The sequence below is a fragment of the Papio anubis genome, chromosome 4, assembly GCF_008728515.1.
Source record: "Papio anubis isolate 15944 chromosome 4, Panubis1.0, whole genome shotgun sequence".
Taxonomy (NCBI): domain Eukaryota; kingdom Metazoa; phylum Chordata; class Mammalia; order Primates; family Cercopithecidae; genus Papio; species Papio anubis.
Window position 1 is genome coordinate 67,482,824 of NC_044979.1, and position 18,900 is coordinate 67,501,723.

Genomic DNA, 18,900 nt, shown 5'->3' on the forward strand with positions numbered 1-18,900 from the left:
CATTGTATGTATATACCGTATATACCGTATTTTATGTATTCATCAGTTGATGGACATTTGGGTTGTTTCCACTTTTTGACTATTATGAATAATGTTGTTATGAACACTTGTCTACAAGTTTTTGTGTGGACATATGTTTTTGTTTCTCTTGAGTACATACCTAGGAGTAGAATTGTTGGATCACACGGTAACTGCATTTTAAAATTTTGAGGAATTGCCAGAGTGTCTTCCAAAGTGGCTGTACTGTTTTACATTCCCATGAACAGTATATGAAGGTTCCAATTTTTCCACTTGTCAACACTTGTTGTTGTCAACACTTGTTGACAACACTTGTTGTCAACACTTGTTGTTATTTGATTTTTTTATTATAACCATTCTTGTGACTAAGAATGGTTTTTTTTAGTATAACCATCTCATTGTAGTTTTGATTTACACTTTCATAGTGACTAATGATATTGAACAGCTTTTCATGTGCTTATTGGCCATTTGTATGTCTTACAAATCTTTTATCAGGTATATTATTTGCAAGAATTTTCACTCATTCTGTGGATTATCTTTTCAGTTTTTGATTGGTCCTGTAGAGGATGATTTCTATCTGAGAGCATATTTTGGATAGTATCTACACCTGAACTTCTCTGAAAGCAAAGCTGGAGACACAAGTTTATGTACAAGGGGTTTTCTTGAAGTGATTTTAGAGAGCTAGTGTGAGGTACAGGGTAATTGAACCAGGGAAGAAGGGAAAGACAAAAGGATAATGTGTAACTGAGGTGGCCACTGACATGAGTGACTGGCACTTGATTATTGCTGGGACTTTCTGAGGAGTTTTATAAAACCTGTTTTAGAACTGTCCATCCACAGCACAAAGGGTAGGGGGGAATATTTAACCATCAATCCTCATTCGCTCACTTGTTGAGGATGGTTCCAAGGACATTAAACTTCTGGGATGTACATGAGGAGTGCCAAGCTGGTTTCTAATGGCATATTATGCTGCATGTCAGAGGATCCCTGGGACAGGGAGCAAGAGGTGTGTTCTGTAGACCCCCAGGCAAAGGCTGTCCAGTGGCACCTACATTATGCAGGTTAAACCTCCATTGAACTTGTCATTCAGCGGTGGCTGGAGTAACAGGTGGGACTAAGAGATTTGAGGTGTAATACAAGAGATGTCCATTCTAATAGGCAACAGAATTCCTAGAAGTTTATGAAAAAGCCAGAAGTAACATGGTAAGGAAAATATTATTGAGTCCATTCTAATTAAGATGAAATAAACTAGTATTGTGGATAATTCCTGGTAATAATGTGGTTCATTGGAATAGTAATTAGCAGTCAAGTGCTTTTGAAAACATCTCATTTAATCCTCGCAATAACTCCAAGATGGGGAAATGGAGTCTGAACAATGATGAAATCTCTTGCTTAAGGCCACACAGTGAATTTTGCTGCTGTTCAATACTGAGTCAAAGCTTGTTGAGAGAAATATTGATGCTGTACTGTGTTGAGTAAACATACTCTGCCCATTCCTCCAGGTCAAGAGTTTCAAACTCATGTGAGTATAGGGGCCAAACAGGCAGAGTTGATGACTGCAGTGGGAAGACAGGGGACAATGGCTGATCTTTAGTTCCCAATCATTGCTTCATGTGGGACTAGAGCTACTAAATAAAAACAAACCCCGCTATTGAATCTTATTTGAAATTTCCCAGTTTAAATGTGGGAAAACCCCCCAAAGCTCATGAACCAATGAAAATATATCTATGGATCTATTTTCTGCCCATTTGTGACTTCCACTCTGGATACTTTAAGCCTCCATCAAAGGACTGTGTACCTAAGGCATCACTTAATCTGTTCTGTAGAGCTGGTTTTATGGCATTGTACTTTTGGAACATTGTACTTTGACTTACACTGAGGTGTGTGAAGTACATGATAAGAAACAAATTCTTACATTTATTCTAAGGCTGTTTAGAGGACATTGTTCACTGCATTAATCCTCATTATAGAAACTTGATAGAAAAAATTTCTCCCTAAACTCAATACCAGTAATAGTTGCACTTCTCATGAAAAACTTTGTTTTAGTCTTATGTACTCTGTCAATCATGTAATAGACCATGCTTTTTAACAGGCCTTCTAGAAAGCTCAGAGCCACGTTTGTGGCCTACAATAAAGTATTAAGGTGATTGCTCACTATTTGAGTACTGATCTTACAATGATTTTATTTCATTTCCTGCTCGTATATTATCTTTACTCCATTTACTTATTCTTGAAAATAATCTTGTACTGACTGCATTTGGAAACTCCTATACACACACACACACACACACGCACACACACGATATAAATGATACATCTAGTAAGGGTTAGAAGGTTAGAATCTGAGTTTAAACCTGGAGCTTCAATTCTAAGTCCAGTCCTCTCTCCTTTTATGACAAAATTTACTCTTGTCTGTAGTCTCTGAAACTATGAGTAGTTAGATTGGAAGGCATATGTAGTTATTTCAGTTCAGTGCAATTTATTTTCTTTTTATTATTATTATTTATTCTTTATTTTTATTTTTTGTTATTATACTTTAAGTTCTAGGGTACATGTGCACAACGTGCAGGTTTGTTACATATGTATACATGAGCCATGCATTCTGAGCAAACTATGGCAAAGACAGAAAACCAAACACTGCATGTTCTTACTCGTAAGTGGGAATTGAACAATGAAACACTTGGACACAGGGTGGGGAACATCACACACCAGGGCCTATCGTGGAGTGGGGGGAGGGGGGAGGGGGGAAGGGGGAGGGATAACATTAGGAGATATACCCAATGTAAATTCATTTTCTTTTTCAAAAAACAGACTTCTTGGTGTGAGTGTATGTGTATACCCTGCACACATGCGATGCTGTGGAGTTTCAAAAGGGGCCGAGGGGTTGCTTAAAATAGATAACCTTGTTAACATAGCCAGAGTAGGACTGCAAAAAAAATAGGCTCTAAGCTTAAAAAAATTAACATTTTTCTTCTTTCAATTTCAGGTCATTTTTATTTGGCTAGAAATTGTATTTATGAGAAAGTGCTGAAGCATGTGTATATGTATTAGATTCAGATGTATATTCTCTGTTTACTTGGAACCACAGGTAAGGCTTAGGGGAAGGCAAGCTAAAAACAGCCAGGGCAACTTGTGTAGCTGAAATAAAGCAAAGCACATGTTCTGCTCACCTACTATTCAGTGAGGTCATTAAAGAAGTTTAGGACACCATAATTTTTACTCTTACATACTTCTTCAGTCCTAAAGTTTTTGAAATCTCATTGCACAGCTTCAAAGGTGCACCAGCATTGTCCCTGCCTAGCCTATTATTGTATTATTAACTCATCATCCAAAACCCATTCAATTTCTTATTCTCTTTTACCTTTGGGCATTTAATTATATCTAAAACTATAAGGCCATGAAAGCTTTTCAGGGGTCATTAGTTTAGCCTTCTGCTACCAGGCAAAAGTATATATTTTTTTAGCATTTCCAGAACAGTAGATTTTATAACCTCCTTTAGAAACACCTTTTGGCATTTAATTGGTTCTTGCCTTATACTTAGCTTGCATCCCTCCAGCTGTATCTTGAGCACAGTTCTTTCTCTGTGAGAAAGAAAAAAAATCAATGATCTACATCAGTGCTTCTAAAGCCTTGCCTTAGAATAACCTGAGGTTCTTGTTAGGATGCAGATTCCTAGGGCACCAACTGCAGAACTGCAGATTAGAAAGATCTTGGGTAGGACCAAGGAATCTGTAATGTTCTCAAGCACTGGAGCAGGTGGCTTTTCCATACTTGCAGAAGCACTGCTCTATACCTTAGACCATGAGCCCCAGACTTTAGAATAGGGTTTGCTAAATTTGATATACTTGCCTAACCTTCCTTCTGAATAATCACACTTTACAGATCTGAAATTGGACCTTGGAATTCATAGAAACATTCCTGGTAATAATGTTCACTAATGTCTGAGATCAATGGCATGAAGTCATCTCTTATCTTCTCCATAAATTTCAAGTTATTTAATTCCTCTTCGCTTGAAGTCAACACTTTAATGTCTTAAGTGTTTTATCTAATATGTAAAAGGTATTCACGCAATATTTAAAAATGTGTAAAACATGTACGTAATATAGTTCTTTCCATGCTGGAGCAAATTTTTAAATATATACACTAAAAAAACTATGTTGTTCACTTACGTGGGTAATTTTGTGCAATAAATTAAAAATGAAATCAAAACATATAGCAGAGTAGGGAGAATAACATAACAAATACTCAGATACTTACCACCTGGATTTAAGCATTGCCTTGTTGCTATATTTATATCACATTTCTTTTATTTTTAAGAATACATTATAGATAAAATTGAAGTATCATTTGGAGCCTCACCTCTCCAATTTCCATTCCCCCCTTACATTCTTGTAATTCTTAATTAATATGCACATTTTTTCCTTAGAATACATTTCCAGGATTCTAATTGATGAGTTGGAGGATATAAGCATTCAAAGTCTTGCCAAAATTGCTTCAAAGAAAGAGGGTATCAGTTTATACCATTGCCAGCTATGTATCAGTGTGCTCTTTTCTGCTAGACCATTGCCAAATTGGAAATTTGTCATGAACAATAATTCCTAATTTGATAGGTGTAGGTGGTACTGTTTGAATTTTAATTTTCATTATTATAATTGAATTTGAGCATTTTAAATATATTTTTAAATCTAATTTTTTGAATACAGTAATACATACATATTGTTAAAAAATCAGGAAGTATGTGGTGAAAATTCACTCTTCTATCTTTGACATCTCCCCTCAGAGTTAACTACTGCTTTTTAGTTATTTTGTCTATTTCCAGAGTTTGTTTATGTATGTGCAGGCAAATATGAATATTTCAGTAGACTTTTATCTTCTCTTACCCTTGATACTCCAAAGGTGGCATATTTATTCACTATCTGTACTTCGATTTTTTCACATTACCATGTACCTTGGGGATGTATCTATAGTAGTACATGGAAATTTCCTTTGCTTATTTTTTTCTGGTGCACAGTATTCTGTTGCACATGTGTTGTAATTTACTTAACTAGCCCCTATTGATGGATATTTGTATTGTTTTCTCGCTCTTGCTATTAAACATGACTTTTCCATGAGTCATTTCAAATGAGTGACAGTGAATTTGCTGAGTCAAATAGTGTATTCACTAAAATTTTGATAAATATTGTCATATTGTCCTCCTCTGATGTTGCACCAATTTACTCAAGAATGCATGAATTATACATAAATTTAAAATACAACAAAAGAGAATGCATGGACTATCTGTTTTCCTAGCCAATTAACCATGGTGTGATCAAACTTTTGAAATCTGGTCAATCCAATAGATGGAAAAATTTTCTTAGCGTATTTCTGTCTTAATTTTCTTTTACTTTAAGTGAACTGAGCATCTTTTCATGTGTTTGAGAGCTATTGTATTAATGTGAACTCTGTTCATATCTATTGACCATTATATTGAGTTGTTATTTTCCTTACCATAAAAGCTTTGTATTAAATAGGTTATTCTTTGTCTCTGATATCAATTGAAAATTATTTTTTTAAAATTTTTATTCTTAATTTTTGTGGGTACATGGTGTATATATTTATAGGGTACACGAGATATTCTGATACAGGCATTCAATAAGTAAGAATCACATGGCCATTACATTGTCCTAACATGATTTCACTTCTTGATTAGTCTACTTCCCCCCACTGGTGTGAAACTCTGTCTTTATTATATCATATTGTGAATTATGAGGATCTGGGTCAATTTCTGGATTTTCTTTTCTACATCACTGGTCTGTTCATGTCCCATTTAAACACCGATATGATTATTAATATACAATAAATTGTTTTAATATCTGGTAGTAGTAATCTCTCTTTTGATTTTTGTTCAGTGTTTTCCTATTCTTTTTAATTTTTTAATTTTTATGGATTTAGAGGGTACCAGTGCAGTTTTATAAAATGGATATATTGCATAGTGATTAAGTATGGGCTTTAGTGAGGCACTTTTCACTACCACCTGAATAGTGAACATTGTACCCAGTAGATAATGTTTCAGCCCTCTTTTCCTTCTCACCCTCCCCACTTGGAGCCCCGAGTGTCTAATACTTTCCTCTGTATGTCCACATGTACCCATTGTTTAGCTCCCACTTATAAATGAGAACATGTGGTATTTGATTTTCTAGTTCTGTGTTAGTTCACTTAGGACAATGACTCCATTCATGTTTCTACAAAAGACATAATTTCATTCTTTTAATGTCTGTGTGTTGATGATCCTATGTGATTATTTTTATATGAACTTTATGATCAACTCATCTAGTTAAAAAGGTTGATGTTTCAGGTTGTGCAAATTTATAAATCAGCTCAAGGAGAATTAAGATAATGGCATTGAGTCTTTCTCCTCAAGAACATGGCATATCTTTCCATTTGTTCATATCTTCTTTTGTGTCTTTTAGTAGTGTTTAGAAGTTTTTTTATAATGGTCTTGTGTATTTCTTGTACTGTTATCTTAGTTATTTTGTGTTTTTCAATGTTATTACATATTAGATTCCCCTTCCCCTTCCCCTTCCCCTTCTCTTCTCTTCTCTTATGGAGTTTCGCTCTTCTTGCCCAGGCTGTGCAATGGTGTGGTCTTGGCTCACTGCAACCTCCACCTCCCAGGTTCAGGCGATTCTCCTGCCTCAGCCTCCCAAGTAGCTGGGGTTACAGGTGTTCACCACCACGCCAGGCTAATTTCATATCTTTAGTAGAGGTGGGGTTTCACCATGTTGGCTAGGCTGGTTTCGAACTCCTAACCTCAGGAGATCCACTGGCCTCTGTTTCTCAAAGTGCTGGGATTATAGATGTGAGCCACCATGCCCGGCCTACATATTGGATTTCTTATTCCATTCTGTTTTATACCTGGTTGTTATTTTTACTTAGAAAAATATATATTTTCCAATCTGTTATGAAGATTATTATTATCTATTACATTTCAAATCATAACTGCATTTTTACATTTGCAGAAATTTATTTAGTTATTAAAGCTCAGCCAGAGCTTTCATCACAGGGTTCTGGTCTTTCATTATAGTTTCTATTTATTCTTTTAGCTCTTTATGCTAAAAGATTTGTCTTATAGGGATTTGGGTCTGTTTTTGAAATATTCTGTCCTTCATGACACATCCTTTTCTCGAGTAATTTAACATTTTTAGTTTGAACTGGGCTACTTTTCCCCCATAGGAGTTCCTTGAATCCCTAATTGTGAAAATATTTCTAGAGAAGTTTGAGGATACTTCTGTGGGAGCCTTACTGTTTTTAACGGTTGTAAATAGATCTATCTTAATTTCTTCTCTTTAGGACCCTTACCCTGTGATTAGTGTAGATTGAGACCCTGAGCGCCCTAGATTTGACGTCCCGTGAGTTTATTTTTATCCTCGCTGAGAGCCTCGGACAGATGGCAAACTTTCTCGGCCTTTCCCCAGGCTTTTCTAATTCTTTTTTTTTGTGGAAGCGACAGCTCTTCAATACTCACATGTGTTATGCAGGGGACTCAGTTTCAGCTGCTTTGCTTATTGCAGGCCGAGGTCAATTCTTTTCCTGTAGGAGTGTTCACACGCTGAATGCGCTGTGCGCCTTGGGCCTATGTCTTCTCTTAGGAATCTTAATATTGACAGGGCTAGACTGTTTGTATTGTTTTCTCACTCTTGCTATTAAACATGACTTTTCCACGAGTCATTTCAAATGAGTGACAGTGAATTTGCTGAGTCAAATAGTGTATTCACTAAAATTTTGATAAATATTGTCATATTGTCCTCCTTTGATGTTGCACCAATTTACTCAAGAATGCATGAAGTATATGTAAATTAAAATGGATAAGGCTGTAAAACCCATAAATATCAGAAAAGAATAACCATGTGAGCAGGGAGAAATTTCTTCTTATTCTTATAGGAAAACATTAGAGACATAGACTAGAGTAAATTTTTCCAAGTGAATGCCCCAGGGTTTTTGTCAATTTGTGCCCTTGCTTTAAGTAAAAGTTGTTATGGTCTGCATTTTTGTCTCTCACCTTCATCCCTTTTCATGTCAGAAGTTAATTATCCCAGTCTATGTAATTATTACCAGCACACAGAGTCTCAGCCTGCAAGAGGTTCAGAATTACATATGGGCTTTTAGCAATTTACACAGTATGGGCTTTGAGCCAATTTGAGAAACACTGAAAGCCATTATCATCTATCTGTAAAATGCCTTGCCCTGCGTTTGCTGTCCTGAGAACAGTGAGCTACAAGAAAGCCACAAAATACTGGTAAAATAATCTGACATGCAGTTCTGAGCTTTTTGTATACCCCGTTTCTCTAGCTGCACATCCATTGTGTGCTTATTGTGTGCTATATTTTTCTTTTTAGGAAGTCAGGGAAGTTTTTCTTTAGTTCTAGAGAATCACTATCCTATTCCAGCTGCCCATTTCCTTCAGAGTATTTCTTTGCCATTATCCAATCTTCCCAGCAGACAATTGGATTTTATTCAAAGTCCATGAGTGTCACATCCATGTTGGCTGGAGTAGTCATTGCCGAGTGATGTTAAAGTTTTGTTTTTTTCTCTTTGAGTTCAGGGATTAAAGGTTTGGATTTCATCCAACAGTTGACTTTCTTGAATGTTCTTTCTCTTCTTTCCCTACCCTACTGTAATCTTAGTACTTTCCTACTTTCCCTCTAGTGGGTATTCATACTCAAAGTCATCGAAGCCTTTGGAAATACCATTTTTTCCCCAGCCTTTATAGTCTTTGGTAGAATGCTTCCATCTTTTATATGAACTGCTGTTTGATTATGAATAAAAGTCTCTTAAATTATTTAAGTCTCTTGACAGTGATACAAGATAGCTTTACACCATCTTTTCACTAGGTAAAAAACAACTGTACTATGCCTTTTTAGAAAATAAACAGTATCACACACCAGTCAACAAAGCACCACTGGAAACCTTCAACTCATGAGTCACTGGAATAATGAGAGGAGGGTGGGTTTTTGCTACAATTTCAGACCTCATCATTCCTTACCATACTCAACTATACATTTGGCTATAAACCTTAGGAATAAACCATACACCAGATTGTTATGGTATGGAAAGGAACAAGTAAGTTACTCCTGCCTCCAGAATGCTTTGCCTAGAGCAAATGAGCCAAGTCTGTGGCTAGACATAGTGTAAACTGAGATTTGCCACTAGACTCAGAAAACTGTCTTTGGTGTTTCTAAGTTAACACTGTTTTCCCTTAAGATAAGAGACATCTCCCATGGAATGGGGCCTCAGATGCAGAGAAACTGTTAATAAATGAATGTCTTCCTTTTTAATGATAGGAAATCCAATTTGCACTGTACACTGACTGCAAAAACAATTTTGTGGGGGCTCTGGAGCCTCACTGGGGATGTATTTGGGGGAAAATGTGATGAGGATGGCAAAGTGGTGGCTCATGGCCCTCTGGGCTGCTTGCACTGATGTGCTGATTTAATTCAAGGATGTGCTGAAAAGATACTTCTCTGCTTAGAGCACAAATTCTGAGAGAAGCACCCTTGCAGTCAGTAAGAATGAGGAGATAGTAGTTTTGAACTGAGAACATTTATTTTTCACTAGAGGTTTTCTCAAAGTTTGATAATTAGAAGGATGTGGTTGGGCTTAAACTAGGGTTCTCTCTCTTCCACCGCTGATTGAGTAAAATGGCCTACTTGGTTGATGAGAACATTACAGGGTGTCAGTTTGCTGACACGGTGGGTCCACATGTTATTTCAGAAGAGATAGATACTGTGACTGGGCTGTGGGATGGCAGATAATTATCCACGAGTAGGAGCAGTTAAGCAGGAAGGGACTTTAAACACTCACTTGCCCCATCTGCTCTATCTTTTGAAGAGCTGTGGGCTAATTTGCTAGGTATTTCTAGCATCTAGAACTAGAAATACCATTTGACCCAGCAATCCCATTACTAGGTATATACCAAAGGGTTATAAATCATGCTACTATAAAGACACATGCACACATATGTTTATTGCGGCACTATTCACAATAGCAAAGACTTGGAACCAACCCAACTGGATTAAGAAAATGTGACACATATACTCCATGGAATACTATGCAGCCATAAAAAACGATGAGTTCATGTCCTTTTCAGGGACATGGATGAATCTGGAAACAGTCATTCTCAGCAAACTATCACAAGATCAGAAAACCAAACACCACATGTTCTCACTCATAAGTGGGAGCTGAACAGTGAGAACACATGGACACAGGGAGGGAAGCATCACACACCAGGGCCTGTCGGGGTAGGGGGTTAGGGGATGGATAACGTTAGGAGAAATGCCTAATGTAGGTGATGGATTGATGGGTGCAGCAAACCACCGTGGCATGTGTATATCTATGTAACAAAACTGTACGTTCTGCACGTGTAACCCAGAATTTAAAGTATAATAAAAAAATTTTCTATCAAGAAAGAAAATATATTCTCTTAGCATAGATGGGGACTATAGTAAAATAATCATTTTACCATACTACTTTTCCTAAGGTAACTCTAGTTCTATAAAATCATTGTAACTGTGGCAACCTGACAATCTGAATTCTTTCAATTTTTCTGTTACTTTGATTCCCGATAAAAGGAATTCAAAAAGCCGTGGTTCTCTTCTATGTCAGGGCTTCTGCTTCATTCAAATAGAATCTGTTTTTAATGCACTTTGTTATAAATACATAATGATATTATTTCCAGGGCAAAATGTTTAGGAATTTACAGATATATGCATGTTTTCACTAGGGGAGGTTCTTTGCTTCAGGAAAAGAGTTCTGATTTTCAAGAAATAGTTGCACTGTTAAAATATTACTGTGAAATACTATATTTGGCTAGCTCCCCACCACGAGCCTTAATTCTAGGCTTCTAGCAACTAAAAACACTTCACAATTTGGCTGCAGGTATTTGGGAAACTTGCTGGCTTTGAAGGTGACATTGCCCCCTTCTCTTATTTATGAGTTTTTTTCATACAGAACCCTTAAATGAAAAGACATAAAGCACCCTTTAGAAACACCAATGGAAACAAAACCACAGTAGAATTCAGTTCCTGGAAGCATTCCGGCTCACTCACACAGGTTGAACCCGTGTTTCCCCTCCCCTTTTTCGCCAATGTGACGGGTCCCTTCAGTCAGTTAACAGACCTTCCCTAAGCACTCAGTGCCAACTGCTGGCGAGAATAGCTTTACCAAACTCTGCATTGACTTTCCCGAGTGCAGCTCACCACCAAATAATCCTGTAGCTTCCCATGCCACCTATAGTGAGAAATGTTTTGAATTTCTTTTCTGTGAGTATTTCCCTTTTCTCCACTTCTCCTGGGGTAGGGACATGGGTGATACAGGTGAGGTGGGAAAGATGGTATCAGAATTCATGCTGTGTGGGAATATAAAGAATATAAGAATTTAAGCTTCCCTGAGGGCTGTAGTAGAGTTTCTTCAGATTTCACAATGTCTACATTTTGGGAACATGTTTTTAAAAATGAGACAACATTGGTTTTAATCTGTTTTATTGAAATATAATGGAATGACATCTAAGAGCATGTAATTTGGAATCATGCACAACTGTGTTCAAATCTAAGCTTACCAGTTACAATCTATGTGTACTGGGACAAATTACATAATCTCTCTAAACTTAGTTTTATCATTGTAAAATGAGGCTGATAATAATAATAAACTCATAGCATTGTTTTGAAGATTAAATCAAATATTAAATGTGTAGCATCTGCCACATAGTAGAGTCTCAAAAACACTAGTCCCTATTCTCTTTTTTTTTAAATAAAATAAATCTGTCAGGAAACTTGTATATCTATACTAAATTCAGTTTTGGCATCTCAACTAACATCAGTAAGATGTTAAAGTGGCAAAAATGAAAGAAATTTAAAAGAAGGGCAATGGAAACAATTGATGTCAAGAATAAGATTCATTTATCCAGGTAAGAAAGATAAATGTATTTTGGTGTAAACTATGAGGGGAACACACTTCGGCAAACAATGCTAATATAAAAGCATTTTAAATAAAATTTAGTATAATGCATCTTTAGTAGAATGCAAAATCCTTTCTCAAGGATTTTTTTTTTTACCCAAGTTTTTATTAACCTTTCAGAAGCACGTGAGGAAGATATTTTCTCTAAATTGTGGATGAGAGAAAAAAAAGGTACATAGGAACAATGTGATTTGAGTAAATTCACCCAATGAATCACAGGCAGAGACTAAAAAATCCACTCATTTGGCTCTTGCTGACTCTGTCCAAACCTTCATTGTTTTGGATTAGGGGCCTGAATGTACAGGGTCACCTGCCACTATTCAAGAATGTAACAGACGCCACTTTGGGACTCCTACTCAGAATCTGTTATAGAGGAGGAATTAATCAGCCAGTGATCTGCCATTTTTACCGTCCCCATGCCCAGCTTAACCTCCATGACCAGAAGCTGTAGCCTCTCCTTTGCCCTTCGTCATACTCTTTTTCCCAAACCACAACTCAGGTTAAGTACAACTAACTTCTCCAGGCCAGTACCCATGTGGCTTAAGAAAAATAATCACACTGATTAGTCTCTCTTTGAATTTATGACCTTGAACCTCAGTTGGGCTCTAAATGCTCCACTGATAATCATACCTTATTCATGTTTGCCATGAATTGACAAACCTTGACAATTCATTCACCATTCTGCTCTACTTGATAATTACTTCACTCTTTGCTCCTCCCTAATCTTCAACACATTCTTCCCTACCTCCATTTTCACAGGGGAAATTGAAACATTGGAAGAGGGTTTCCATAGCCTCTCATGATATCTACTTTCAAAGCCTTCCAGCATCTATATCAACATACTCTTCCTCCTTACCTGTGACCACAGGTGATCTATACCCCTATCTGAGCCACCAAGTCCCATCCTCTTTCACTTTCTCAAGGTGACTCATTTAGCAATTCTACTTTCTGACATCATTAGGGTTTTTGTTGGTTGGTTGGTTGGTTTTAACTGGTCTACTGGGTCATTTTTGTCAGCATTCAAACGTGTGACTTTTATCCCCACTATTATACTCAGACTTCTCGTGTCTGTGTCACCAGTGTCTTCCTTGTTGCTAAATTCAGTGGTGAATTCTCATTTCACATCTTACATAATTCTGCAGCAGTTGACACATTGATCTCTCCCTTCTTCTTAGTAAACTTCTACCCTTGGCTTCCAGGACACTATATTCTCTGCTTTTCTTTTATATCACTGGTTATTCTTTCTCAGGTGCCTTTGCTGATCCCTCCTTATTTTCAGACCTCTTAACGTGGTATTCCCATCAGTCTTTGGATGGCTTCTTGATCTGCATTCACTCCATCTCATGCAATCTTGTGGTTTCAGTGAACAAGCCAACCAAGAAGGACTCCCATATTTACATCACCCTATCAGACCTCTCTTATTAATTTGAAAGTGATACTTTTGACTGCTTAATTATTTTCTACTTAGATGTCTAATAGACATTTCAAATTTAATACATCTAAAACAGAACTCCTGATCTCCTCTTAATAAGCTCTGCTCCCCGCTTTGTAGGTGACAGCAAATCCATCTTTCCAACTTCTCAGGCTCAGATTTTATTTGGAGGACTCCAAAATTCTCTTTTCCTAAGATTTTACAAAAGTAACCCATGTCTTTTTTTTAAATTTTATTTTTTAAAATTATACTTTAAGTTCTAGGGCACATGTGCACAATGTGCAGGTTTGATACATAGGTATACATGTGCCTTGTTGGTTTGTTGCACTCATCAACTCATCATTTACATTAGGTATTTCTCCTAATGCTATCCCTCCCCCAGACCCCCACCTCCGACAGGCCCCAGTGTGTGATGTTCCCCACCCTGTGTCCAAGTGATCTCATTGTTCAATTCCCACCTATGAGTGAGAACATGTGGTGTTTGGTTTTCTGTCCTTGTGATAGTTTGCTTAGAATGATGGTTTCCAGCTTCATCCATGTCCCTGCAAAGGATATGAACTCATCCTTTTTTATGGCTGTGTAGTATTCCATGGTGTATATATGCCACATTTTCTTAATCCAGTCTGTTATTGATGGACATTTGGGTTGGTTCCAAGTCTTTGTTATTGTGAATAGTGCCACAATAAACATACGTGTGTGTGTGTCTTTATAGTAGCATGATTTATAATCCTTTGGGTATATACCCAGTAATGGGATTGCTGGGTCAATGGTAATTCTAGTTCTAGATCCTTGAAGAATCACCACACCGTCTTCCACAATGGTTGAACTAATTTACAGTCCCACCAACAATGTAAAAGTGTTCCTATTTCTCCACATCCTCTGCAGCATCTGTTGTTTCCTGACTTTTTAATGATTGCCATTCTAACTGGTGTGAGATGGTATCTCATTGTGGTTTTGATTTGCATTTTTCTGATGATCAGTGATGATTAGCATTTTTTCACGTGTCTGTTGGCTGCATAGATGTCTTCTTTTGAAAGGTGTCTATTTGTATCCTTTAACCCATGTCTTTTTTTTTTTTATACTTTAAGTTCTAGGGTACATGTGCATGATGTGCAGGTTTGTTACATATGCATACTTGTGCCATGTTGGTGACATAACCCATGTCTTTAGTATCTTACCTGATACATGAATAAATAGAGGAGCAAAGCTCCAGACTTTTTGTAGACTTTATGGTTTTCTAAAGTGACATGAGTTCTAGAATATACTTAGTAGAGGGCAAGGGAACCAGCTGGGTCTCCTCTGTGGCCAGCTTGGAACTAATGACCACATAGCGTATACTGGGGCACTAGAAATCTATTGGAGGATGCAATGATTGTTAAATAATTCATGTTGAGGTGGAAACAACACAAACTTGAAGTCAGGAAGATGTAGGATCAGGTCAGATCTTGGACTTCTCCAGGCTTCTCTTTCCTTCAACTATAAGCCATTGTGAGGCTCAAGTGACATACTATGTGTAAAGTTCCTAGCCCAGGGCAGGAACAGAGCAGGACCACTAAGGGTGTTGTTTGTTTGTTTTTTTTCCTAGGCAAGAATCACCTGCATTAACTTATATTATATCATTCCCTGGGTATCACAAAGAAATTTAACTTGCCTCAATGCATGATTGTACACTAAAAAGATTAATTTGTAAACTGGAAGAAATGGAATAAAGGGCTTCTAGCTTCTCTTTTACAAACTCTGAATGCTTCAGATTTGCAATGGATGTTATAAGACGATAGGAATTTCCAGGGAATATCAATAAAAGGATCATGAATCATCAATTCTGGAGATGAATATAACGCAGTAGCTATTTAAATTTCTACTAAGAATATGTGATTATGAATACTTATTGAGAATCTGCTGTGAGCAGGCATTAGGTGTTTTGTAGAACTGACCTTAGAAGAGATGAGACTTGTGGATTCCAGAACTACTAAAGAGCTGGCTTAAACGTTATACGCCTTCCTAGTACTGGGCAAAATATTTCTATTAAGACTGCTAAAGGGCTTCTGAGGGACTTCTAAGAGACTGTTAGTACACTTCAGAGGATCCTGTCAGGAAGCTTTTAGGGGAGTTGTGCAAATGCATAGTCAGCTTAAAGCTGTTAGATGCATTAATTAATGCCAATTATTCTCATGTGGTAGCCATAGCTTCAGTTGAGAATGACTGTACCACATCTGTTTCCTTAAGGCACAGCTTTTGTCTTCATTTGAGGGAGTGTGTAGGAGATCTAGCATTTAAAAACCCTTAGGAATGCTAAGAAATTAGATTTCTCCAAAGCCCTATAAAAATCATCTACCCATTCAGTGCTACAATTGCTTCACCTATGAAACAGAAATAGTGACAATGAAAATAAAAATTATTTTTCCTGGAACTTCTAATTGAAGTTCCTCAAAATTGAAGTGGGCTGAAATTGATTATGGAAATTGTAATGCAACTCAATGACTGAGGAAGCTGCATTTCATTATAAGGATAAATATAGATTAAGCTAGTACTTGTTCCTGTTTGCCTGAAGTTGCTGCTGCCTGTACTGGAAGGTAATACTCCAATAGCAAGTATGACTAATACCAGGTTTAAATTGAGTTTGTCTCATCTTCCAAAATAAGTTATTTTCAGCTATTCAGAAAAATATACAAATAACCACCTCTAATGGTGCAAAACCAGTTTAGACTATTGACTTTGATTTATTTAAAACATGTAATAGCAACTAAACTGCTGATTTCTGAGTATTAACTGGACATAAATACATAAATTTATGATATGCTTTAAATAGGCAGTAATAATTATGGATATAATTTGGTATGCTTTCATCAACAGCTAAGTGAAAAATCATAATACAAAATTGAAAATAAAAAATCTCAATTATGCAAACATATTTACATTATCACATTTTCTTTACATATATGTATAAGAAAATATTGGAAGTAAGCACAGAGAATCTTAGCAGTGGTCATCTCTAGGTGATGGACTTATTGATGTATTTTTTTCTGTCTTTTTCTTACTATTTTCAGTGCTTTCTAGGTGCCGGTGAAATCTATTAGTCTTATCGTATTAGAAAATAGTCATTAAAATTGTGCTTGAAGATGGTACTTCGCACAGAGCAGGAGCAGAGTACAGTAAGCGCTGAGCGAACAAAGGGATCCATCAGAAAAGCTGACAAGTTTTACCAACTCTCTGACAGCTTTGTCCATCTTTCTTGTAGGATGATAATAAAATGTCACATTATGGACGTTTCATCACAAAATAAAGATAGCATATTATAAATCACTACCATAAATAATAAGCGTGGACTAATCAAGTCCCTTTTGTGGTGAGACAGCTCTAATTGCTTTTAATTGCATGCTTTCACTTATAGGACTTGCTAATTCTTAAATTTGTAATCTCCAGTGTTCTCTTAGTCATTAGTATAAATTAGCAATGTTGTACTCTATGCAAATCAGTTGGCTGAAAAAGTCAGTTATGTGGAAAATACTGTAAATAAACTTTTTCAACTCAATTAAACAATTTGGGTGTGATACCCCAGGCTTTAAGGAACAAGTAATTGACTAAAGCAGTTAAAAACCCGTGGGTCCAATCCAGAAAACCTTACACAGACAAAATTCCCACTTTCTTCGGCACTAATCTTGTACACCCAGGAATATCAGAATAAGTCCAGAGATGAAATTCCATGTGGAAAAGAGAAGAGGGTTATGGGTAATATTACTGACTGCTACATGCACTATCATAATTCTTAGTCCTAAAAGTAACTATGGTATTAAAATATAAAATGCAATGAAAGGCATGCCCTTCAGTATTTCCCAAGCTGTGTTCTACTGATTGTCTACTCTCTCAAGATGCGTCGTTGGTTACAAAGGGAGTCTTATGATTTTGGTAAATTTTACATTATACATATATATATGTATCATATATGTATATTTATTTCAAAGGGTCTTAGAGACAGTAAGATATTAAAAGTCTGAGCACTTGTACAGTAAATATTTTTTAATTAGTTTATTCCAGAGATTAATCCCATTTGAAAATGGAACTTTATTTTGTTTTACTTTTTTAACTTAATATCTACTAACAGTCCACAGAGTTTCATTCCATGGAAGAGACTCAAAAACAAAAATGTATTAAAACAATATTCTGAACATGGGACTTGTTGGATATGGTGCATATGTAATTTGGAGGTAAATTCTATAGTTCTCACATTACCCTCTAGTAAGTAGTTGTGATACAACGCAAAATATATATTTGGTCTTTGTCCCTCGTTCATGGCACACAACTGGAGTATCTTTTGTGGGTTGATGAGATGACTGGTGGCTGGGGTCTCTAGATAGTTTCTTTCTGGTGACCAGGATAGGAGCTAGTCACCAGAAAGACCATGTAATTAGATGGTTGGAACTTCTAGCACGACCTCCTGACCTCTGGGGTAAGGAGAGCAACCACAGATTGAGTTCAGTCACCAGTGGTGAATGATGTAATCAATCATGCCTACGTAATGAAACCTCCATGAAAACTACTAAACAGTGGAGTCCAGAGAGCTTCTAGGTTGGTGAACACATGGAGGTTCTGGGAGGGTGGTGGCTTTCTAGGAGAGGGCATGGAAGCTCTGCACCACCTTGCCTTCCACTCCCAAACATTGTCCTCTGCACCTTATTCATTTGGCTGTTCCTGAGTTGTATCTTTTATTAAAAAACTGCTAATAGTAAGTAAACAATTTTTCTGAGTTCTGTGAGTTGTTTGAGCAAAAACACTGAGCCCCAAGTGTGTGGTTCATGGGAATCTCCAATGTGTAGCCAAGTCAGATGGAAGTATGGAAGTGTGGAAACCTGGGGACCCGATATTGTGACTAGCATCTGAAGTGGGGGCACTCTTGTTGGGCTAAGTCCTTAAACCTGTGTAGTCTCACACTAGCTCCAGGTAGCTAGTATCAAGATTGAATTGAATTGTAGGACACCCAGTTAGTTTCTAGACAGTTGGAGAATTGGTAGGTGTGAGGAAACTTACACAGTAGTGTTGCAAATAGATAGTCTGTTTGTTTGTTTTTGCTTTTTGGAGCAGGGGTCTTGCTTTGTCACCCAGGCTGGAGTACGGTGGCATGATCTCCACTCACTGCAACCTCGGTCTTCTGGGCTCAAGCAATCTCCTGCCTCAGCCTGTGGAGTAGCTGCGATTACATGCACCCACCACCACGCCCGACTAATTTTTGTATTTTTAGTAGAGGTGGGGTTTCACCATGTTGGCCAGGCTGGTCTGGAACTCCTGACCTCAAGTGATCCACCTACCTCAGTCTCCCAAAGTGCTGGGATTACAGGCATGAACCACTGCGTCCAGCAGATAGTCTATTCTTCCTGTGAAAAAGTATAGGGACCTGGCAGCTGCTAGGATCCCCTCAATTCCAGGTATGTCTGATAAAAAAAAAAAAAACTGTTAGGATTCTT

General features: G+C 37.1%; 1 long non-coding RNA gene across 4 annotated transcripts in view; it reads left to right on the top strand.

The window, feature by feature from the left end:
• Positions 1-18,587, top strand: part of LOC103883093 — a 145,814-nt gene extending 127,227 nt beyond the window's left edge. For 3 of the 4 annotated variants that reach the window (XR_645191.4, XR_004183197.1, XR_001901052.3), the window contains 2 exons: positions 3,005-3,106; positions 16,489-18,587. This is a non-coding gene — a long non-coding RNA (uncharacterized LOC103883093). The remainder of the gene's footprint in view (positions 1-3,004; positions 3,107-16,488) is intronic. The other variant, XR_645192.4, reaches the window with a different exon arrangement.
• The last annotated feature ends 313 nt before the right edge of the window (positions 18,588-18,900 follow it).